The sequence below is a fragment of the Anas platyrhynchos genome, chromosome 3, assembly GCF_047663525.1.
Source record: "Anas platyrhynchos isolate ZD024472 breed Pekin duck chromosome 3, IASCAAS_PekinDuck_T2T, whole genome shotgun sequence".
In the NCBI taxonomy this organism is placed as follows: Eukaryota; Metazoa; Chordata; class Aves; order Anseriformes; family Anatidae; genus Anas; species Anas platyrhynchos.
This window is the reverse complement of record NC_092589.1, coordinates 9624903-9649272: the sequence shown is the minus strand read 5'-3', so window position 1 is coordinate 9649272 and position 24370 is coordinate 9624903. Positions and strand designations below refer to the sequence as shown.

The window sequence follows — 24370 nt, the reverse complement described above, 5'->3', positions numbered from 1 at the left end:
TCACATACTCTCCTGATGCAGTATGTGCATGGGCGTGGAAGCACAGATAGAAGTTCTGGCTTTCCTATAATGGGATAATGGAAAGTCTGTAGGGAATGGGACAATAATTTCCCCATTATGAATGGGCCTAGGAAATGAGTTTTCAGTTTCACTAATGTAAATCTTTTCTATGCCCACTCAATTTACTATCCGCTGTGCCTCTGGGTCTGCACTAAGAAGTGCTTCAGCACTTGTCTAGACTGATTAAGATTCATATAAATAGATGCTTTCTATATGAAACGTATTTTGGCACTGTATTGACATTGGAATATATTGCTCTCTTAGCCTTTAACAGTTGAACAAATTTAAATAAAATGATGGTTCATTTTTACAAGGTGATAAAATGAACATAATTGGCTTAATATCTTAATCTGGCAGCCTGGAATTAGATTGCACATACCTGTATGCACAAAATTTGATTAGAGAAAATCAGATTTTCCATTCCACTCGCTCCTTTTGTGACCTTTGGGTATTCCATCTCGTTGCCTAGTTCAGACCAACCAGTCCAAACCAAGGTGATGTCACCCTTCCCTCCCCTCAATTGCTTTTTGTCCGCTCTGTTTTCTTACTGTGGAAGAACATTTGTTTTCCCTTAATATTCCTAAACAAATTTCCTGTAGAGATGGCAGTAACATGAATAGGGTTTTAGTACAGCTTTGGCAGGTGGCTCTCACAATTATTTGCTGGCAGAAAAAAAAAATTTACTGAGATGAGTTTTGGGATACTAAAAGTGGCTAGTTTGGCTTGCTACTCTTTGCTGTGCAGAATTATCTTGGTTGTCAGTCTTTCCTCCCTCCCTGCCTCCCTCCCTCCCTGCCTCCTTCCCTCCCTGCCTCCCTGCCTCCCTTCTTCTCCTGTTTGTCCTTTCTTGCTTTTCTTTCTTTCTTCCAGTTTTCTGTTGCAAATGAAATCACAATGGACTTGCTTACAAATCCTGCCCAGTCATTGAGAGAACAGAACAAAACCTGCAAGAACCTACTCCTGGACATAATTAAAATTGTAATAAAAGGACTTTTGTAATACTTTCTTGCATACTAAAAGTTCCAGTAACATCTCTGCTTCATATAAAATAAGTTCAGTGACAGAAAATAAGTGAGATAACAAAGCACAGCTTGTTGAGTTTCATGCATGGACTCATAAGTCATAGCTATTATTTACGTATTTTATATCAGTTACTGTTGCTGATTTGCACATGTTTTTTAACCTGGGGTGTGATATGATTTGGAGATGATAGTTTTGTTCTGAATATCCAGGTCCCATGACAAATAATTGATTGACTAGAGAAGAGATACACAACCTGGCTTGCTGTGTTGTACCAGAGCTTGTTCCTGCTGTAGACAAACTCCTAATGAAGGTAATAACTGGGACAGGTGCAGGAGTGAATATTTTTGTGAATCCTTTGAATCTATGTTTGCTGCTGCTACATCAAGCAGTGAGTGGCCAGCTGAGAGCAGTACTTAGGTCCCCATGAGTTTGTCACAGGGCTGGGTTCTCATCTGCTCTTCCGGACAGCGTGGTAGCAGATTTTGAAGGATCTTTCCACAATTTTGAGGATTTTGAAGGTCTTTCCACGCTAGCTGATTCTATGATTCTCTGAAGTTGGACTATTCTAATAAGACATGAGTTACATTTCAGTCTGAGGGGACAGTCATTAGAAGAGCAAACGCTGTAGCTACATTGCAGTGAATTTGGATCATGTGCAATCTTGTAAAGAAGATGCGTGCTTTCAAAAAGAACAAGGCCTTATGAATGGAAGGATGCATACAGAGACTTCCAAACCATCTCCACAAAAATACAAGAGTCTGGTTCTTCCTAGGTGGAAAGGGCTTTCCTAATTCTATTTTATTTTCTGTATTTCCTACGCTGTGTCTACCTAGATCTTACCCCATGCACATACACATTTCTCTCACAAACTCTACTCTCCGTTTCCTAGTTTCCTAGAGTTTCCAACCCTAAAAGTTTATTCTGGTTTTGGCAGATTTGGAGTTTCTATTGGACTGTGTTGCATTCTGTTGATGTGCCTCCATGTGCTGCATTGTAGCCACTCCTTTTCCCTCTTAAAATATTAAAATACTGGCCTGGGACTGCCAGATTACATTTGTGACATATACCCATGATAAAGTGTAGTAAACGAATCCTAATTACCTTATTGCCCCTTCAGGTTGACACACTTATATTTGACTAATTTAAATGTTATTAGCAGCTTAAAAGCTTAAATACCAATTCTTATTCTAGGAAAAAGTTGTTTTAAATTAATCACTTAAAATTCAAATTTAATGTAGTCAAGTTTAGCAAATCAGTAGACTATTAAATAGAGCATCACATTAATAGATCTGGAAGCCTCTAATGTTAAAATGAAAAAAATTAAGGCATCATTGCTCATTATTTAGGGCTTTACGATAAAATACTGTCAAAGCTGAAGGTTGGCAAAAGTTATTTTTTATGGGATGTGTTTGTCAGCCTCCTCCGCCCCCCCCCCCCCCCCCCCCCTTTTTTTTTTGGCTGGGAGGTGCAGTAGCCCTTCCCATATGTTATGAATTATGCTGTATTTTCAGCAGTGTGTGCTTTGATGTGTCACAGTGACAAGTATCATTCAGACACTACAGGAAGATGATCCCTGTGCCCTGGCATGCACCCAGGGAAGGTTTTATGAAAAGTTCAGTTTATATTCTGTCATGGGTGAACTGTTTCTTCCTGTTCCAAGACTTTTTTTGCCTACTGCTCTGTTAATAGCAATTTCCTTCAGTAGAATCAATGATGGTAAAATGCTGTGGCATCATTCACTTCTGGTTTTATTTTAAAATTTGCTTTTATTTACTGTTTGTCAGCATGCGAAGTTTGTGTGTGTGTGTCTTCTAACATAAAGCAGGTTTGGAATGACTATTTCATCCTCAAAAGTTTAGTCCAATTTTTAGTAAATATTTTTATTGTGCTTGTTAACAGATGGTATATATAAACACGTTATGTATGACATTGTAACACCTACAAATGAATGCAGATGAAATTAATCTCAGAATTTCAGACATCTCATCTTCTTTATTTTGTGCAGGTTTGTTTTCGTGATAAAGTACCTTTCTACATAAACATATGTTGAATATTAGATACCTCCTCTTTTTAAAACTTTTTAAGACCAATGTATGGTTACACCTAAAATAATGAACCAAATGTTATTTGTCTACTGCATGAACTGGAAACGTGTGCAGAAGATGTCAGAAGGATGAATTAACGGCATGTCTGTACTTTTGTTGCTTCTTGACATGTTTTCTCACTCAAAAACTGTCACAGAACTTAAAAAAATCCAGAGTTAGGCAATGGAAATAATTTAAGTGCACAGCAAGAATCCTATATACAGAAAGACTCAAAAGATTGTTTTCCCTGTAGAGGAAGGTGTAGAAAACATTGAATACTCGTATGCAACACAGAGGTGAGAACTTGGTTTGTTTGCAGTGCATGAACAAAAAGGTGGGAGAAGTTTAATGAAAGTGAGCAAACTAAAGAAACCAAAAGCAGATACAGAAAATGCATAATGTTTGATTAGTCATAGCTCTAAAATATTTGACTGTCTTTAACAGAACTAAAGCAAAAGAGGGAGGACTGGGATTAGACCTTTGTAGGGTCAATAGTTATGTGTGGAGGGAAAAGCTTCTCAAATTACTCTTTGTTCAGTCTAATGAATGAAACCTGGTTTCCTCTGGGTATGTGTCCTTTGTCACCTGGATATCCCCAGTGATTTAACACCATCTCCTTTCCCTCTCCTCACCAGGGCTGTGCAGGAAACCCTTCCCTCTCCTGGGTCAGAAGGCTTTGGCGTGGGTTAGGCATGATTTGATTGATCAGCCTGTAAGTGTGATGCGGTTGATTGGCTGGATGCTGCCAAAGGAGATGGATAGCTGCAGGCTATGGCCTGTCTTTACCTCAGCAGATGCGCTAATTTAGGTGTTTCTTTAGATGTGTTAGCTTGTTTTCATGATACTCCAGGAATATAATTGTCACTTAGACTTCTGTGCCCTTTCATTTTAGTTTTGATGAAGTTGGCCGAAGATTTCAATAAGTCACATTTTGGTGGTGGAAGAAGGACAAATCTTTTGGCCAGAGCAGTTACAAAAGCTTTCTTGATTTGTGCAATTAGACCCAAATGAGAAAACCCGGGTTTTGGAACTAATTTAAATTACCCTGCTTCAGGGTGAAAGACAAACTCAGATCATGCTGACAATGTGGAGAAAACGTTTATCGTTAAGCATAATTTTATCCCTTAACTATATCCATCTGGATTTCTTGTATCTTCCTTTGAAACATCTGGTATTGGACACAATTGATGAATTGATACTGAAAAAGTTGAATCATCGGGATAATCTTGTCTGGCCATTCCTAGACTGCTAAGGCATCCCTCTACCATGTTATGCTTAGTTATCCTGGTTAATTCAGCTTAGAAATATTCTGCTTCGTTTTCTAAGTAATTTCATTGTACATGTTGATAATTTATTTCTTGTGTAGGCAAGACATTTTTATTCTTTCCAAAAGATACTAAAATGTAATTTCAAACCAAAATGAGAACAGTTTGAGAGCAGGAATGGCTTGTGAAGTGATGGAAAGTGCTACCTTGCTACCTTACTTCTTAAACGTGCCTGGACAGCAAATTGGAACGGCAGTCGCTGACGTTTGAACGTAACATATGTTTTGTGTTGATCCAGCTCTTTACCCTTATAAAAAGGGAGGGAACTAAAAAAGATGCTGACAGGCCAGCATAGTTTTTGTGGTGTGTGATACGTGCCAGATTTCCAGTGATCCAACAAAGCCATCTGCGTTCACATTTATCAAAGGTCAGTACTTATGAATTCAAGCAGCACAGCTGAATTGATTCACTGACATGAAGGTAATTATGAGCTCAGGTCAGAGTCAGGATGAAGGTGTAGCAGTAAAAAATTCTATATTTTGATGTCAATCCTTGATGCCATCTAGACCATACTGAGCAGAACTGTTGCTAAAACCTGTATTTTCTTCAGGGTATACAAACTTAGGTGTCTACAGAACCACCAAATGTTTGAAAGAAAACTGTCAGCACACAAGGATCATCTACGTAATATTCTCATTTTTTTTTTTTTTAACCAAAATGCTAAAATTTAAATTGAAAAAGAAATAAAAAAGGAAACAGAAATATTGTTTCAAAAAGAGGAGAATTTAGTAGATGCATTTCTGGCAGAAAAACAATACAGCAGCTCTCATTTCAATTCTTAATTTTATACTTTCAAGAATATAGATTTTATAATCACATTTGCCTATTAAAATTCATTGATACTATTAATTTTCAGGACCTTTATGAAACAATATTTTTTCAGTTAAATTTTCATTAGATCTTCATATAAAAGCAGCAGAATCTGTTTTTTTCTCCTTTGCTTTGCACATTTGTCTCTAGTTAGTCTAGAATTGGAAGCACTAGAATCTTATTATGCACGTTCTAAAATATGAGGTTATGTGGTTTCAAAGCATCACAGTCATATGACAATCTCTTCTTATCAACAGAGCAGTCATAGCTTCAGAGCGAAATGTGTTGAGACTGAAGGGATGTATTAATATCCACATATGATCTAACTTCCATGTGTGAGAGGCTGAACCTGGAGGACCAGAAGGTCCTTGACTCATGGATACTATTCCACTGATACCATTCCTATCTTACAGATGGGGGATGGAAAGCAAGTTTGACCTAGTGCACAGAACAGGAAGGCAAGAAGCAGCATATTGGTGACAACTACCTGTCTTTTCTTGATTTATGCCATGCCAAGCAAGCTAGATTAGTTTCTTGTATTGTTGAAAATAACAGGCTTCCTCAGAGAATCTCTTGTGCCTGTCTGCCTATGAAGCCTCAGCTAAGTGCTTTGTAGAAGTTATTTTTTTTTTTTTTTTTTGTCTGGGAGTCTTCAAAGTGTAATGCCTAAAATTCATTAATTTGTTCTTGAGCTTGAATAAGTATGACATGTCCTACTTCTGCTTCTCCATGAGGGGGACAGTGATTTGCTGACATGGTAATCTTTACAGTAATTCTTAAAGCCAGAAGGAAGGATTTTTTTATTCCTGTAGTGTCCTTCATCACCATCCTTTGAAGAGAAAGCTTATAGTTTTGAAATATATGAAGATTCATATGCCTCCATCCCAACATGAACTCATAAGAACAACTTTTAAGAAGTCTGCAAGATCCAAATTCTTACCTCCCAACAAAAAGACGTTCAGAGATATTGATTACTTTTCATTCTTTTTTTTTTTTTTTTTTCTGATTTGCTCTTATCAGACAAAAGTTAAATATACTACTAAGGTGAATATTCCACAGCAGATTCAGATGCTTACTATGGAAGCACATCTCGTCTTGCAACCTAGTCAAAACTTAGAATATTTTGGAAGAAAAACACTTAGCAGGTCATCCATTTTTGTCCTTTACATTGTAAAGCACTGCTTATACCTCTGAGCTAAGTTTTCATTTTGGCATGGACCAGAACCACTAATTCAATTATCTAATATTTAAAGAAAACATTCAGATTTCTATATACATCACAAACAAACAAAGCCACAACTGATTAATATGGAAACGGAGTCATTTACTAGTGAATAAAAGATATTCAATCTATTTTAGCGTGTTTTAATTAATACCTTTGCCAGGTGATAACACATTCATTTAGCATACTTGAATTACTCTCTTAGAAAAACATTTTACATCTTGGAAAACATGCCTTTGCGAGATTTCAGCAGTCAGAAGTGAGTGGAAGTTTTGTTATTGACTTCAGCAAGGTCAGGATTGCATCCATTATTTTTTAACACTGTTAAGTGGAAAGACAGAAACTCTTCCTGTCAGTAACCATTAGTTGTGGAAGTGTGCTGGAATTATTGCTATAACTTTAATGGCCCAATAAATCAAACTGGTTCAAGTTATGAGGACAGTCTAAGACATTGCTACAGTGTCTGACAAAGCAGCATGTAGTGATTCCTTTTACTGTTTTTCAGCATTTATTTCTTGTCTCCATACAGCTCACTGTCAACCGCTTTCAGTGGAGAGAGAGAGGTTCGGGAAGGGGAGGGGGGGAAGCCAAACCTGCAGCGCGAAGCTAAAATTCTATTGTGATTTCATTTATTTATTTATTTGTTTCTTACAGGTTTAAAGGGTAACCATTAAACTATGGTTGAATACATTGCTGTAAAATATGGCTACTGAGTGTTTTTTTGCTTCTTAGCTTTTCCATTTTCTACATAAAATTTCTGCTTGATTGGCTAGGATTCAGTGAAACCTCTCATTAGGGCACCATGGTTCATTAGAGCTTAAAGAGGCATCACTGAAAATTGAATTGACTGCGCCGTGATTCTCTAGTTGCTGTGATTAGTAATCGTCTGATGTTATGCTATGTCCTTTGCATGCATAAGCCTTTCTAAACTCTGTGTGATTTGTTAAAGAGTTAATTTCTTTAACAGTTAAATTCCAAATTGCACAATCTGCAGAGAAATTCTTCATACAATGGCAAAAAATATAAGCAATGATTTTTCATTCTGAAATATTTGTAGGAAATTATTCTGATAATCTGCACGGAACTCTAATTTTCACACTTCTTTTTTCATTATTTTTTGATTTGAGAGATGAAAATATGACAGTTCCTTAGACTTGGTACTGCCATTAGCCAGATTGATAATCACAAAGGAACAAATGCAATCATGAAAAATCAATCTTTAGAACTTTTCTCCCCATCCCCAATAAATGGAATAATAAAGCATAATTATCTTTTTTTTAATCATAGTTAGAGTCACGTTTGCCTGAGCACCAATATGATTCTGCAATGTGTAATTCATTGGCAGTAAAATGAAGCCTGTCCTGATTTGAATAATGAAGTAAAATATATGGAAAGGGTTGGGATCTAATTTAAGTAAATAATGACTGAATTAGTGAAAACAGCTACAACAGAAACTCTTTTCTCATTTGCAGACAGGGAATCCTTTTTCTCTCCCTGAGAGGACAGTAGTACCAATGGTTTGCACGTGAAACAGGGTGGGTAGACAATGCAGTGTGAAAGGATGATGTAGATGGTAATTGACCTTTGCTCTGGAGTGATAAAGTGACTATACTTGGCATAGGAACTTTGGCCCTTCTGCAAAAAATTTGAAATTTTACAAAGTTACTGCTCCTCGATAGGGAAGTCTCATTTGTTTTAAACGGGCAGGAAAACGTTCTTTCAAAGAATTAGATTGTTCCTGCTATGCTTTGTAGGTGCAGAAGAACTTCAGTGGACAACAAGCACAGGGCAGCTCTTGGTGGCAGTGGGGAGGAATCTCCTTGGTCTGTCCTTGCAGGACCTGCCTGAATGTGCTGGTCCAGAGCATGACTCCAGATGCCACCACTATGCAAGTAATGCAGGCAGTCGTGCCACGGAGTGTCCAGCAGGGCTAAGACACCAGTCGCTCAGAGTTACATTTCACGCTCCTTTGCTAGTTGCTAGCCCTTTTCCGGCCTCCTCTAGGAACATTTTGCTATCATAACCTAATGGGTGATGACTGGATTTTCCCCCTTGCTATTAAAAGAAACACTAATTCATTTATTTTGTTGGATTTATATGTTTAATAGTCTGTCACTTACAAATAAATGTAAGGATAATACAGAGCCGTAGTTAAACTGTGAGTGAATTTTTGAGTTAGATGAACTTGTTTGAAAGGAGCCTGCAGGTCTGTATTGTGAACATGCTTATTGTTTAAATTTGTTATTATTGAGCCTTAGAAAGAATATTGAAGAGGTATTGTTGGTATCACATAAACTGGAGTTTATCTCAAATAAGAGAGAGCACGAAGTAATGATAATCTCCATTTTAATCTGTGTACTCTGTGAAATGAAACAGTGCAAAATTACTGGGTTTTGCCTCTGAGGAGCTAGAGCACTGATACAATGACATACATTTAATCAGAAGCAATATATTTAATAAGAAGGAATTATGTGACAAAAATGTGACTAAATGACATGGGAACTGCTTAGAGATATCAAGACACAAAATTTACACTTTCAATTCCATTTCTATGAAATGAGCATTTAAAGGTCAGGAAGAAAGGCTAGTATTTGCATTTAAATGGAGATATTTTAAGTTGAAATGGTGATTGCTGACCTCTGTCCTGACTCAAGTGTTTTTTTTCTGCTTTGTTTTTAGGACTCAGAATGAGGCATCCAAAAAAAAGTAAAAATACTATAAATCAGTAAAATGCTAAAACTATCTCTCAGGCCCGGCTTCATTGGTATCTATTTTCACATACTTGGTCTTCACCAAATTATTCTGTGCCCAGTCAGTTTAATGAGCTACTTTGAGCAGTTGTAAATAGAAGTTGGCTTCCACAATGTAGGCACCATGGAGTCTTCTGAAAGTGAATATTTAACACATTCAGGGAATCTGACTAGGAAAACACTACGGGTAACTGGAAATCCACAAGTTCAAGCTACCATTTCTGGCAGAGCACTTGCATTTCTTAGCTTGTGCATGGGACACCTGAGAAGCTCATAGAGCCTGACAGCGCAGTGCTCAGCACTACGTGTACCTGTGTTGTAACACTTCCTCTGTTTGCTGGCATTGCACAAAGTGATGTTCCAGCTTTGGAACAAAACAGAGGTATGTCACGGATGCAGGTTCGACTTGAACTATATTTTTCCTTCCACCTACTCAATGCTGATGGGTGGGACATAGGTAGGCTTTAGCTGGATACCTCCAGACTTGGCTGTTTATTTCCCTCTGGAGCAAGTACTGCTTGTATTGCACTGTGCAGTTGGGAGCTGAGGCTCGTTTCTTGCTTTAATTTGCATTGAGTGGAAATATTAATGCAGCAAAGATTGCTTTTCCTGTTCTCCTCTTGATCTGTGCTGTGGGTAGGCTGTGTGATGGGTGACAGTTGTGGCTTCTCTGCGGTTTCCCATCTGGACCAGGCAGGTTGAATACAGAAGTCACCATCCTGAGATTGAGATTTGTTGTCCTTGTAATGCTGACACCCATTCTGCTGATAGCGTGTCAGGTAAGACTTGGAGAAGCTTGTCTGTGTACAAAGTTCCTGAAGGAGTGTTTACCTAGTGTCACACTGCCTGCAGGTGTGTGGAAAAAAAATACCATGTTACCTTCTGAGAACTGCCTTTAAGTTGTCATCTGCATCATCTTCTAATCTGTCAAGATTGGCAGTAAAATTTTCACTTGTTAAAGATCTTTCTCACTACAGGGGTCGGCTGGATTGAAAATAACATACAGTGTATGGGAGAGGTGCATATAGCCTGAAACAGATTTACAAGGTACTCATGTTTTAAGAGCAGCCTGCTATACTTGAGGCTTGGATAAGTAATTCTGGTTTTCACATGCAGTATATTATGCTGTAGGTAATCTCTGTAATTAGACAGCATTTAGATTGCCTGTGTATTTATTCTTTTTAAACACATGCCACGTATTTCAAATCTACTAAAGAGGGAGTTTGACTAATTTCAGATATTTAATTGACAGAGTCTTCCTGAAAATGTCAGGCTTTCAAATCACATGGTTGTGACCTCTCTTAATCATTTGTAACTATGAAATAGCCGTACAAACTGTTGGAAGTTACCTGGCCCAACTGGCATGGACACGTAGTCAGAGAGCTGGAGAAAAGCAACACAGCAGGATGGGAGGGGGAGTTGGGGGTCCACCCTGGTAACGATCATGTTGTAAGCCTCACTGGTAATAATATGCTCAGCCAGAAATATGAGTTTTTAATTGACCCTGCCCTTTTAATAAATCATGTCCAGTCTTAAAGATTCCTGTTCCCGCAGACTTCAGCAGGGGTGAAGGGTCAGCCCTCTTTGCAACTGCTGGCCTCGCGAAAAAGGAAGAAATCCTTCTTTGCTCAGCTCCAGTTAGGGGCAAAACAAGATATTGAATTTCTAGTTTCATCTGTGCTGCCTCATGAGTGACTTCCAAAGCTGCTGGGGTGATATTTTTTATTTTTTATTTTTTTTTCCCTGAAAATACTGCATTGCGGTATATCTTGGTCTTGTGGTATGAGGTGTCAATACATTTGTTCAGTCAGAAACACGAATTCTTATTTGAACATGACTTTGTGACTCTTGCTCTGTCTGGAAGGGTTTCTCTTCTCATGTTGTTTCTCAATTATTAATTATTTTTATTTGTTATGATTAATACTGATTATGCCTATTCAGTTTCTGGTGACAGTTTGATACGAAGACCCCCATCTCCCCACAATGGACTTTATCTTTGTTTCCTTACTACTGCTGAGAGATGCTGGTGCCCATGGCTGAGCAGTCAAGTAAATGAAAGTTCACAGCTTCCTGCAGCTGTGTTCCCCAGTGACAAAATTCTGCCTAAATAGTTGCTGTTTGAAAGCTGGTATATTTCTATTTTTGCTTTTAAAAGAATGGTTTTAAAACTACTGTGTTTCTGTTGCCTATGCAGACCATTACATAGCATGTAAATAAAGTAATTAGTTGTTTTTCAGCTGCAAAGGAGTTAATCTGCATAAGAAACCTAGAATATTTTGATAAATATATTTTTGCTCTTCCCTGACCTTTACAGTTTTGTCATGTTTTTCCTACCATTATTGCATCAAAGATTTGTCATGTGTTTCAGCATCTGTTGATGTGGCTTTTGGGACGATCTAAAGAAGAGACGTAGTTTTGGTAGTAAACAATTCATCGTGCTAGCAACCAGAGGCAGCAGAAGTGTTCTTACATTAACAAGACCTACATCTTCCTGAATAGGAATTTAAATTAGTTCCACTTTTCAAGTTTTGAACATCAAACGCTTACTTTTGACTTTGGGCTTAACCACTGTATTATTTTTTTTCTGGATGTGCCATATATTAGACAATCAGAGTGCCCGTAGACCAAGATCTTTTTTACCTTAACAGGGTGACAGAAAGTTCTTACTAAACACATAGTGCTTGTAGATGTAAAATATCTTTCTACTAAAACTCTCCATTATAAATTTCACCATCAGGGAGTAACAACATGCACGTATTCTGTTTTAGCTGTGAAAAGTGAGACTATTTAAAAACCCAAATTATTAGTATAGACACTTCTAAATTCAGGGCTCATTAATCATTTTTACAATCAAAGTAGCAAAATAAGAAGTGTGTCATTGGAGCTGTGATTATTTCCATCAACAGCAGCAGTTTAAAATGCGACTTGTTAAACTGAGGAAATAAGTAGGAAATACACAAAAAAAAAAATCCCCAAAGACCGTAATATTTCAAATTGGAGGTTACGTAAGAAGTAGGAAGCAGCCCGGAAAAGTTACAGTTCTTGCTTTTTACAGAGTGAAGGGTGAACTTTTGACATGCTGACTTAGATTTCTTGTCTGAATTTACCTCATTGGAGATATGTTAGCTTCATATCTTGTGACATTCAGCTGGGACCCCGTTATTTCTTTACAGCTCTGGCCAAATTTATGAGTCAGAGGAATCCTTCACTTCACTTCAGCCAAACCCATTTTTACAAATGACAGTAGCATTTTCACATTTCTACTGGGGACATTGATGAGGGGAAGAAAATAAATGGAGTAATAGAAGTGAGAAGATAATTGTCAGGAAAATGAAATGGGAAAAGAGAAAAAGTGATTTAAGCAAAAGAAAGTAGAGCCAGCTTAGGCTAAGGGTTACTTCTGTTTCTTCCAGTCTACTTTTGTTAAAGTGAAAAACTAACTTGCTGAAGGAATGAGAAACTCCTGTGTTAACCTATGGAGAGGAGAAACAGCAGAATACATCTGCAGTGCTGTGACCCTCGTCTTGCTAGCTTCATTTCGATTTCCCTAATGCTAATAGCTTAGAAAACAGCAATATAAATGGACTTTCTGCTGCCGCACCTTATTAAACTCCGCTGTTTAAACATGCACTGAGCAGACCTAATTGATACTTCAGGGCACAGGGGTGATGGTTGGCTATGCGTGCGGCAGCCAGAGGTGCTGCATCCCAGCATGGCCTAGAGGTTTTCAGAGGCTGTCAAGGAGATGGTAGGCAACTGGAGCTCCTGGAGGCCCCCCTACTGCACAAGGGGCTAAGAATTGTACTGTTTTTGTGAAAACAACCTAGAGAAATGCAGCACTCTAAGAAAATAGGTGAATTTTCGTGATATCATATGGAAGCAGAAAGGTAGGGAAAGAGATCCTCAGTTTTAGCATGAGAAGCAGATTTCTCTCCATCAGCCATAACTCTTCAAATGCTCCTCAGCCTCCGCTCAGAGAGCTGCCCAAGTCTGGAGACTCTACTTGCTGGAAAACAATGAAATCTGTGCTTTAACTGGCCTGGGTAAACTTTACATGTGTGATGCTGTTGGGGATTTGAGTTTTCTTGAAAGGCTTTTTAAAACAAATCATCCTTTATTGCCTGATACTGAAGTATTTTCCTGTTTTGAATATTCAGATGCACCATCACCTGTGGTTGGATAAGCATGTATTGCTGTTTAGAATCAATGCCACAAACGTAGCAGTCCCTCTGCTTGTCTATGTAATGACTATTTCATAATTTTCTTTTTAGTAATGTTTGAAAACCATACATAGAGAAAACTATAAAGCTATCTTAATATAACATGATTTTGGCAGCTTTCTGAGAAGTTCATCATGATGTAATTAAGGGTGTTCATGGAGCTTTTTGTTTGCAAATGGAAGAAAGATGCAACAGAGATAGGGACAGACGTGTTATAAACTCAATCAAGTAAGTGGCAACCACTTGGTTCTCAAGCTACCCAAAGTGTGTTTGACATGCAGTCACTTTTGCAATTATGAACACTGTGCAAGACTAATTTGCTGAGATATATTCATCCCTTTGTTACCTTTGTATGGATGTGATTTTCAAGGACAAGCAGTTGCACACTTTCAAAATAAACCACTGCAATGTAAGTCCTTTACTCCTCTGCTGATCCGAAGAAATTCTAGCTGAGTGCTCATCTTCATAGCCTTGCATTTCCAGTTCCTTTTAAAATGCACAGTTTAAGAATTTTGACAAAGCTTACAGATAAAAAGATAAAATTAGGTGCACAAAGATGTATAATGACAGTTTAAGGTGACAATTTCCCTCTATATCATGTCTTCATTGTGTGATGTCAAGAACCATTTGTTAAAATTTCCTAACTGTGAATGGATTTAGGTCCTGTGAAGTTTGAAATCTCTTTTTTACTTCATGCTTAGCTTTTGAAAAAATCTACTTGATAATACGAGGATTCTAACTTGGACTGACACTTCAATGGAAATTTAAATTTGTCTTTTCTGTCCTTGTTAAGTTACTTTTTTGCCAATGAAAATATTGCAGCATGAAGATTGTCAGTCATCAAATAGCACTAGGATTGGTTTCCTTATTAGTTTTGGCTGTCAGCAATGTGTATGGAGCATAACACAGAATGGTTTCAAATCCCTCAGTAACCAGTCATTACTTGATAAAAGAATGAGTGTTGATCCTCCCTCCCCCTTCATTTTAAATAATACTTTTCCCAACACATGCTAAATCCTTGTAGATTTGCTTCTACAACACAAGATCCTGATGTGTTCACATGTGCTGCCTAGTATTTTCTTATGCATGGCATACATTTTGATTTCAGGACTAGTAAGTTGCAATGAGGATATATGGGATATAAGAATACAGCTAGCAATTAATGTTTAATGTCATCAGAAAGTTTCCTATACTCTCTCTCTCTCTCTTTTTTTCTTTTCATGGACTTGCAAGAAGAATGACACACACTGAAGAGTTGATTTAATTAGATGTCAGCTTTGCTAAACTAATGTGTTTAGAGATGTATCTGGCACGAAGTTGTATAGCGCACTGTAGGTTCTTACTTGGATTTGTTGATTTTAGTAGGGCTGCCTTGAGCTGCTCTCCTTTCCTGATCTGATTTTTGTCTGTAGTCAGTCTCATCCCTGTGACAGGCATTAGATCCCAGCCAGAGTCTTTACCTTTCAACTGATTTCAACGAACCAGACTTCCATGGAAGAGATACTTGCCCTGGACATCTGCCATGTGCTAATTGGTTTAGTTCAAGCAGCAACATCCTGATCTGCCTGGATAGATACTGAACGCGGTGGTGGTGATGGTAGGGAAATTCATTTGCATATGCAGGAGAAAATCGTTCCCTATCCCGACAAGCCCATCAAGCCCAATGAAATTGTATCTTTTTGTGAGCCTGCGGCTATGAAGGTGGATTGCACTTGAAAAAATACATATGTGAACCAAATACCTTGCCATCTTGGACAGACTTACTTAGACATCTTCCAAAACCAACCAACTTAAATATGACCAGAGGACATGAACCATAAACCAGAAAAGGGCTATGACCTCTTTCATCCTGCTTGACCAGCCAGTGCTGTTCTGTCTTTGAGGCTGCAGTAATTGTACTTTCTCATTTCAGCTTTGTATTGTGTTAAATGTTTTTTTTTAATTAAAATAAATAGATGAAGTAACTCCTTAGAAGTGGTATCCCAGGAACAGATTCTTCAGGGCGTTTTGCTAGAGTTAGGCTTGTTTTTATCAATTTTCCTGAAGGACATGGCCTGAAGGAAGGAGGATAGATGTCACTTCTAAGATCTCAGTTATGTATGTTAAAGCTCAAGGAATAGTTAAAAGGTTACAGCTAAAATTGACCTTAAACCTGTTTGATGTTCAAATCTTCCATGTGTTGACAGGTCTTCTCAAGTGAAGGTCAGTGCTTCAGCATAAGAAGTTTCCCACTTCTGTGTAATGATTATGTGCCTCATAAAAATATTACAGTCAGAGTAGAAGTTAGGGGCTGTTGACTTTCAGCTTCTGGATAAGAAAAACGGGGTCCCCCTAACAGATTCCACTGATCCGTTTCACAGCAAACATACTTTTAAAACAGGATTAGGTTTTATATTGTTTATCATGACAGGATGTCTGCCTGGTGTTGTTCACCTCAATAGTTGTATGAGGCGTGCTTCTATCCATAAATAATTTGTTACTTATTATTAAGCCTGAATTTCATGTTTCTTCATTCAACCCATTTACAGCCAATAATACATACCTTCAGATTAACCCAAATAACTTATCTTTGTATTTCCATTGACAGCCCTTATGGCTATGGAAACTGTTAAGCCCCATGACCACTGGATCATTCCATTAGCCCCAGACTGGGCTGAGCTGTTCAAGAACTGGTAGATGCTACTCTGCATAGGCCTGGTGCTACACGTCAGAAACATCCAGCACTTCATACAAAACGCTGAACTGAGCAACCTGACCAGTTTCTGTCACTCTTGTTTGGTTCCTTGCTCTGTCACCAGTGGGAGAAATGTGCAGCACTGAATTTTGTTTCTGCTGCGTCTTTTACTGCTGTCCGGTGTGTCTGTTGAATTAAGTGCAGTTATTGGTGTGCAGTTATGAGTTTGCTCATAACTTTGCATCATCTTTGAAAAAATGGGCCAACGCTGCTGCTTTTTCTTTGCATCTCATTTTGTATTTTAGTCTGGCCAGCCTGGAATCTGAGCTTTTCTTTTCTGAACTCAGTGCAGTTTATCTATATCATTCCTGGGAGTCAGCCTGGTGCAGAGGTTAGGTAATAAATCTGGGTTCTTGGCTCTGGCTCAGACTTCCCGTGTGATCTTGATAAATCATTTACCCTTATTGCCTCAATTATGAAGCAAAAAGAGGTAATATTTACTTAACTTGGAGGTACTGTAAAGTTAAATTTTTTTCAAAGCTTCTCCACCTATTACTCTGGCTAGTTGCATGGCTTTTCTCTTTATTCCCTTCCATGTTGAACTTTGTCTTTAGTGTCTCTTTATTCTCCTTTTGTTAAAAATAAATATATATATGTGTATTTATTTATTTATTTCCCCTCATATTAATTTATTTTCCCTCAGTTGCCACTACTGCCCATTTTATACCAAAGTTATTTTCTTACTGTGGAGGGTAATTCTCTCTGGCTTGTGATCTGTCAGGGTGGGGGCCATCCGGAAGCCCTCCTCCTGGAAAGTCTTCTGGAACGTTTTGTTATGCTGCAGTTTTTTGTGGGTTTAGTCCAAGCTTTGCAGAACTGTAGCCTTGTAATGTGTTTCTGCTTTGTTAGTAGCACCTCATTGTTTTCAGTTGTTGTCATATAAATATATGTTGCCCTCTCCTATGTTTTGCTGTTTTCTTTTTTGTTTGTTTCACTTAACCTTTTTATATTGGCATAAGAAGCATCACTAGGAAATTGTGGTATATTCTCAGTTATGAAACAGTAAATTGCTCAGTAGTAATTACTGTCTTACAAACGCGCCTGTATTCTTAAACAAAGTAAAAGCTCAAATTTTAAGGAGAGCAGAGCAGTCCGTGTACCAGAACTACTTCAAAATGTGCCTGTTTGTGCAGTTGTATCATCAGCCAATACATATTTTATGCTTCTTCATGACTGTCACAGGGGTTATGTTAAAAACAGATGAATAAACAATTATGTGAAAATTAATATGCTTGAAATTTGAGTACTGTTAGTCTTGTTATTTGCACATTTGTTTTGCATAATAACAAACCTGCAAGATACGCTTTTTCTTTTGGTCGGTTATTTCCCTGGGACATAAATTCCAATCTTTCAGAAGCATTTTACAATTAATTTGGAGCTCTTCTCCTGTATTTGTTTTTGTAATGATAGAAGAAAATATTCCAAATAGTTGCCAGTTTTCAGAGAATGAATCTATGCTGTGTTTTCAAAGAGGGTTGTGCCTGTTTAAAATGTACTAATGATACCTTGAGACAGATTTATGAGAATTGTAGGGAGAAACCTTCAGACTTCATTTTCCTGGTCTGCACTCAGTGGTGCCCCTGATATCACTGGGAGAAATGTTTACTTCAGGTCCAGAGCCAGTTATGGGCTGCAGGCCTAATCAGCAGACTCCATGAGAGATTGCTAAAAGAGTAATTTAAGCTCTTCTCAAGCTTTAGACATTTTCTGCAGTCCTTCACTTTCCAGGGCATGCAGTGGAACCTCTTCTTAACCCCGGTTCTCTCTATCTCTCTGCTTCACAGGCTTCGGGATTTAGATTGACGTACCTTCCAACTTCAAGGGGTTTTGAGTCTCATGGCACAGTTTTAGAATTGTGGAGTACAGAAGTCATGGTAGACGCTTTTATTCTTGGCAACAAGTCCATTCAGAGGTGTTTCATTTAATGATCCTGTCTCTGGCTGGAGTTCCTGTTCCTCTACGACTCTCCCACAGCAAGGACCTCTGATAGTCTGATAGCGTTTGCAAGCTTAATAGCATACATTCAAGAGGATAGAGATCTGCAAGCTTTAGCAGGAGCAATTTTTGTTCCCATGCCAGTAACCCTCATGCCTTCAGTGCTGAGAGACACTTGCTTGAACGAAAATGTATGTGGGAGTTCTGTGCTAGTAGTTACTCCCTCTTCTGTAATGTTAACTAGAAGGTATCAATTAGAATGATGATTATGCTGTTTAAACAGCACCTGTTTTTCTATTTTGAATTGGCACTTTAAAAGCCAGTGATCAAGTTATTGCTTTATTAACGTAGATCTGGTGAATATACTAACTAATGACTTCAGGATTTGATGTGACATGAATGTTCTATTAATGCAGAGGAAAAATTAGGCTATCATCCCTGTCAAGCAAGAAACAAAGGAATGATAAATGGGGTGAATACTTATCCTAGCTGCATGCAGTTTCACGTAAGTTCGAGGTACCACCCTGAGATTATCATTTGAAGAATTATTTATAGAACAAAAAAAGAATGAAGTGAGGTGGCACTTGCCATGCATCAGAACCCCTGAATGACAAAACCACGCGACTTTCCTATGCCCACGGGATAGGGAAGTCTTGGTGTTTCACCTTCAGCATCTCTCACTGGTGGTTGCTGGGGTGCATGATTGTGAATGAAAGTTAAAAGCCGTAATTTTCAGTAAACTTTAGCTTTAAAATGGCAGTAAAGCCCCCTACAATGAAATCATGTCTACCAAGTGATAGGAAGCTTTCTGTAGCACCTGCAGCATTTATGTTAAGGACTGGCTTAAGGTCTTCTCTCCTTCAGGTACAGTTTAATGGAATGAATGCTGCAGCCATTTGTTCTGGAGATATATTCCTCTAAAAGGTTTCTTTATTGACTTTTTTTTCAGTGTTCCCTTTCTGTAATTTCTGTGGAGTTTAATTATTAGCCCCAGGTATCCTGGTTGAAATCCAGACTATAAGAAATGGAAGCTTAAATTGAGACCTGTCTTTTGAAGTGCTGTTGAATGGTTTTAATATAGCTGTTATAATGTATGTTTTTCTGTTTACACTGTAGGATAAATGAGACAAAAATGATAGCTTCAGTTTGAATTTTGGTATATGAAGTTGGAGTCCCAGAGCAATGGCTATGTGATTAAAGTGGTATTGAAGTGTTATTAAAAAGCTGTAATTTCAAATATTTTATGCTTTGTTTTGCATATAGTCGATCTGCAATGAGGACTAGTTACTTAACATAATTCTGGTGCTTGCGCTTTACTGTAGTTGAAGAAACTTTTCATTGGTCCCTGCTGGCTTTGAATCAAGCCCTTGGTTTAAGTATTGATTAAAAGAGAGACTCAATATAAATGGGAAGCCAAGAGAATTAATACCGTGAATGTAGTGAACTGGGGAGGGGAGGCCAAAAAAGATTTCATCCACAGATGTAATTTGTTCCTTTGACGTGATGAATCAGGTTCCAGGTGCTTATTCAAAAGGCACGTGAGTAGTGGCTTTGCCTGTACCTACTACCCTAATGCTTTTTTTTTTTTTTTTTTTTTTCCTCTGTATTTTTTTTTCTAATAACTCTGCTATTTAATTTGTTTTTCCTAGTACTTATTAGATGGCTATGCAGTAAAACATTATGAGCAGAGGAGATTTAATTAAGGACTGCTACAGCTGTTGAACCTTGTAAGACAAAACTCCGTAGTAGTGAAGACTGTCAAACACCCCAGTAAAACAGTGTCCAATGGAAGAACCAGTGTTGTCACTTAAAATATGGTAGCCTAAGAGGGAAATCAGGAAGATTCAATATATCTGCTGTATTCTTGCCTTTCCTAAATCACAGCCTTCATTATTAAAAATGTACGTTTTTAAAAAGAAAGAGGAAAATAGAACTGAGTAGCTTCTCAAGCAGCTCCCTAATGCCTCCCATATCTAAATACTGTGAATGGAAATTGCAGAATAAAACAAATACAGCCTGTTTGACAAACTGTGTGCTGATTTACCTGGTCTTTGAAGCCTTTTGGAGGATTATGCAGCAAAGGAAACAACTCAAAAATAATAGAAATCCAGAAAACATATTGAAGAACTTTGTTGTGCAAGCGTGCTGTGTTGCAAGTCACGTTTTGATTGGGCAGACCAATGCCTGTGGTTCAGAAACTAAATTTCAACTGGGTAAATAACGTTTTGTATATCCCTTAAGATGTTTGACATGTCAACCATCCAGATTAGTAAAATAAATGTAAATTTGAAGGACATCTAAAATTGCAGTCCGTGTAGAAAGAATAGTAATGAGCGTATTATTCACCACAGTATTGCTCCCTGGGGATGCGGTAGTGCTGTATCTACAGCCAGAAATACAAAAGAGAAGGATGTATTTTAGGGACATACTCCTGATCTTGGCTAGCTTCTCCCTCTCTTACAACATTGCCTTTTTTCCTGTGTACCTTTTTCCTTTGTCAGACCTACTGTGTCAGGAAAATCTATAACCCTGTTGACAAAGGAGCAGACTGCTGTTGAATCTGTCACTTTATTAGACTGTAAGTGAGATCCCTTCCTCACACACTGTGGCCAAATGATCCTTGGCCTGGTCTTTGGGGAGGGAGGAAACTGTGAAGACTCTCAGTGTGCAGAGAAATCATCTGTAACAGCAGAAGGCCATGTATTCTGGTTCTTCATTAGGTCAGCTATTCAGCTGCTGGAGTTAAAATGGTGGGAAAATAAAATTTGAGGACAAACAAAGGAGAAGAGGGAAAGGTTAAGTACCCTGAAGTACCCTATAGCCTAGTCACTCTCAAATCACTACCTACATCTACTAAATGCATTTCATAGGCTTGGAGTTCAGTTCTGCTCATGTGAAGGGGCAACGTGAAATGCTATTTGAACATGTGATGCTGAGTCTGTATGCTTTACAAATTATGGAACCCAGATAATAATCAAAGAAAAATGTGGTTCTGTTACCATACAGAAACATCCATGTTTTGGCTTACTGGAGACATAACGATATACTCTCCCAAAGAGATAAAATGGAATCTTATGCATTTATCTCCCAAAGAGATAAAATGGAATCTAAAAAGGTAGTATGGGCAAGACCCACAGCAAGTTGGACTCCTTTTACGTTACACCGTCCATTAAGACCATTTCACTATAGAAACTATAGTTTCTCAATGTGAAATGACCAGTCTTCGGGCTGCAGCATAGTCCTTGTATCACGCTGTGTAACTTGAACTCAGGAAATAAAAGTATGCAAAAGATGTGTCTCAGACAGTTGGTCACCGCTTGGAGTCCAGAGGACAAACAGTTGCGTGGCCTCATCCAGTAGCCAGCTTTGGAGACTGTTAGCCCCAGGCAATGTAGGTGTGAGCCAAGCTTTGCCTCCGGTCTTCAGGGCAAGAGGTCTTTTGCCGAGTGTTTATTGCCTCGATCCCAGTCGGGATCTGAGGAAACTTCTTACAAAACAGAACTCGGTCCCTCGCTATCAGGCTGTGTACTGCTTGCCTTTATTCTGTGTGTCTTTTTCTTGGTGGATGCTGCATCTTGTACTTCCCAGTTCTGTTTTATTGTATTGCAACACGTGTGTGCACACAAACACACACGCAAAAGGTATTTACCAGCTATTTCCCTCTTTTCCTCGAAACTCGAGAAAGTCTGTAGCACAGCAAATAAAGGAGAAACTGTCGCTCATGACACAGGGAAGTTAGAACGTGCCTGTTTTCAAATGAGTCACGGCGTGAGCTTAAATCCTACTGTGTCTCCAGAAGACTTGTATTTTATGATTTCAATTCATCCGCCTTGTTTCCTGAGAGAGTTTGTTCTCCTTATCTAATGTCTGTAAAAGTTGTTTTTTTTAAAAAAAAAAATCTTTTTTTTTTATCTTCTTTTTCCTCCCCATTTTGATAGGAAACATTTGGTGACTTCAATTTCTGAAAAGACCACAGCAACCTTTGGTCCTCCAGTGCTGCTTTCTAAACAAGAGCAGGCACACAAAAGAAAGATTAATGCATATCTTTCTTTTCAGAAGTTGAGATGGGCTCACCTTACCTTTCAAAAGATTTGTGTTTTATGAAGCAGCTATGTGTGTTGCTGGGTTTTTTAGCTGGTTCGTCACTCCATATGATCAATCTTTTTTAAGTTTCAGAGTCACATCCAGAGAAGATATATTATGTTAATGCTCAGGTATCATTAAAGTATTTTTTACGGTTTGAATTTGTTCTCACTGAAGATTCTGGAAATCACATTATATACGCTGTGGTTTTTAGGCAGACTTGATGAAGAATTTTCCAAGATAAAGGTTTGCCTTCAGAGCTCACCAGTTCCTCGAAAGCAAAATGTTTTCAACAAACATATTTGACATGCAGTTGGTGGAGCTCAGTGAATAACTGAGATCTGCCCATGAGTTGCTTGCTTTTTCAAACCGAATAATTTCTTAATTTTTTGCCTGTTAAGACAGTTAATCACTGACTCAGGTCCGTTTCCCTGTGAATCTTTGCAATTAACAGTTCAGAGCTCTGTGAGAAGGGGAGAATGTACACTCAGAAATAAATTGGGGTTAAATACTTGATAAGCTAACTTAGAATTCTTACCAACTCTGTACAACAGCAGAAGTTTTTTATTTGGGAATGAGTACGTGAAGTTTTAATTTGCAATCAAAAGTATATAGTTCTGATTTTTCTACTTTTTTATGTTACTTTTACTGGAGAAGCGTGCCTCTGTGCTTGATGTTGTTGAATAGGAGACCAACAAGAATGCTTCTAATAAATTAAAAAATAAGTTTCATTCCTGTATTCAAAGGGGAGTTTAATGAGTTTTTCACACAGTAAACAGTAGTGAGTTTATGAAGTCCTACCATGCTTGTGGTGAAGGCTATGTAAATTACACTGATGCATATTTATTCATTTACTTCTTGTGGGAATAGATTTAGGGGCCTATAAGCATATATCAGAATTTGTTACAGGGAAGGAAACTTATGAGGAAGGCTTATTATCCCAAGAGTGGAATTAAGGTGAAATTAACAAGTAATTGAAGTTATCTTTGATCATGATTTTTCATTCCCTTCTTTTCCCTGCTCTGAGGAAGTGAATATTTTTGATGTTCAGTAGAGCAGCACAATGCTGCACAGAGAAGCATAATGCTGAATTTTCATAATAATGTTTATAATGCAAATGAGGGACACTTCAAAAACAGGTTGATTAGCATTTCTTAATAAAATGCCAGTCTCCTCCTTTTTCTTCATTAGTTCTATCAGCAGATTACATAGCTAGATTTTAACATCAGTAAATTTGAAGTGTGTGGTGGCTTCTCATGATATAATTATTTGGTGGCTCTAAATAGTTTCAGATAGTGCGTTTAAAACAGTTCCTCCAGCACTAAAGCATTACAGTGAATTAATGAGCAGTTTGTCACCTCTGGGACCTTTGCTTTGAAATCCAGTCTGGCTTAAAGTGAACTCCTACCATTTCGGGCCAGCAGCTGGTAAAAGGTTAGAAAATGAATGAGCTCCAGGGACATCAGTGAACTTCCACAGGAGCATATATTTACTTTAGTGCTGTTTTTCAGAGATCAAACCGGGGGAAATAGCGTGCCGCTGTGCAGTTCCTCCCAAAGACTGCCTCAGCCAGCCACAGCGTTCCCCCATCGCGCTGCTCCCAGAAGTGTGCTTTGCGCTTCTTCCCTTCCCTGGCTTCTGCAAGGGAGGCATGGCAACGTGAAAACTTGAGCAAACAAATTGCATTCTCCTTCCTGTCTGTCATTTATTGGTTTTCTCCTAATTTGTTTTTTCTTTCTTTTTTTTTTTTTTCCCTTCTTTTTAATTGCCAAACCTTCCTCCTGTTCCCTCTTGTCCTGTGTTTCATTTAAAAATCATTTCTCCCAAGTCTTGCTTTCCCCTCACTGTGAGCTTTTTATTGTCCCTTTTCCCTGTTGTTTCTCAATGGGAGACCCAACAAGCTATCTCAAATTCCACGTGGGGTGCATCGTTCCTCCCCTGCTAGACACCTGTGAAGAGCTATCTTGTGCTCTTCTTTTTTTTTTCCCCATCAGAGAGACTTCAGAGAAAGAAATGCTTGTTGTGCTCCTTTGATTTTAGAGGAGAAACAGGAGTGACATTTTATGAGCTTTTAAGTTCAGAGCAGTTGGTGAGCTGCAGTCTCTGCCCAGTTTTGATTCCAAT

At 38.2% G+C, this 24370-nt stretch overlaps 1 protein-coding gene across 8 annotated transcripts in view; it reads left to right on the top strand.

Moving 5' to 3' along the window:
• Positions 1–24370, top strand: part of MACROD2 (mono-ADP ribosylhydrolase 2) — an 862160-nt gene that overhangs the window by 329477 nt on the left and 508313 nt on the right. The gene's annotated exons all lie outside the window — the stretch shown is intronic.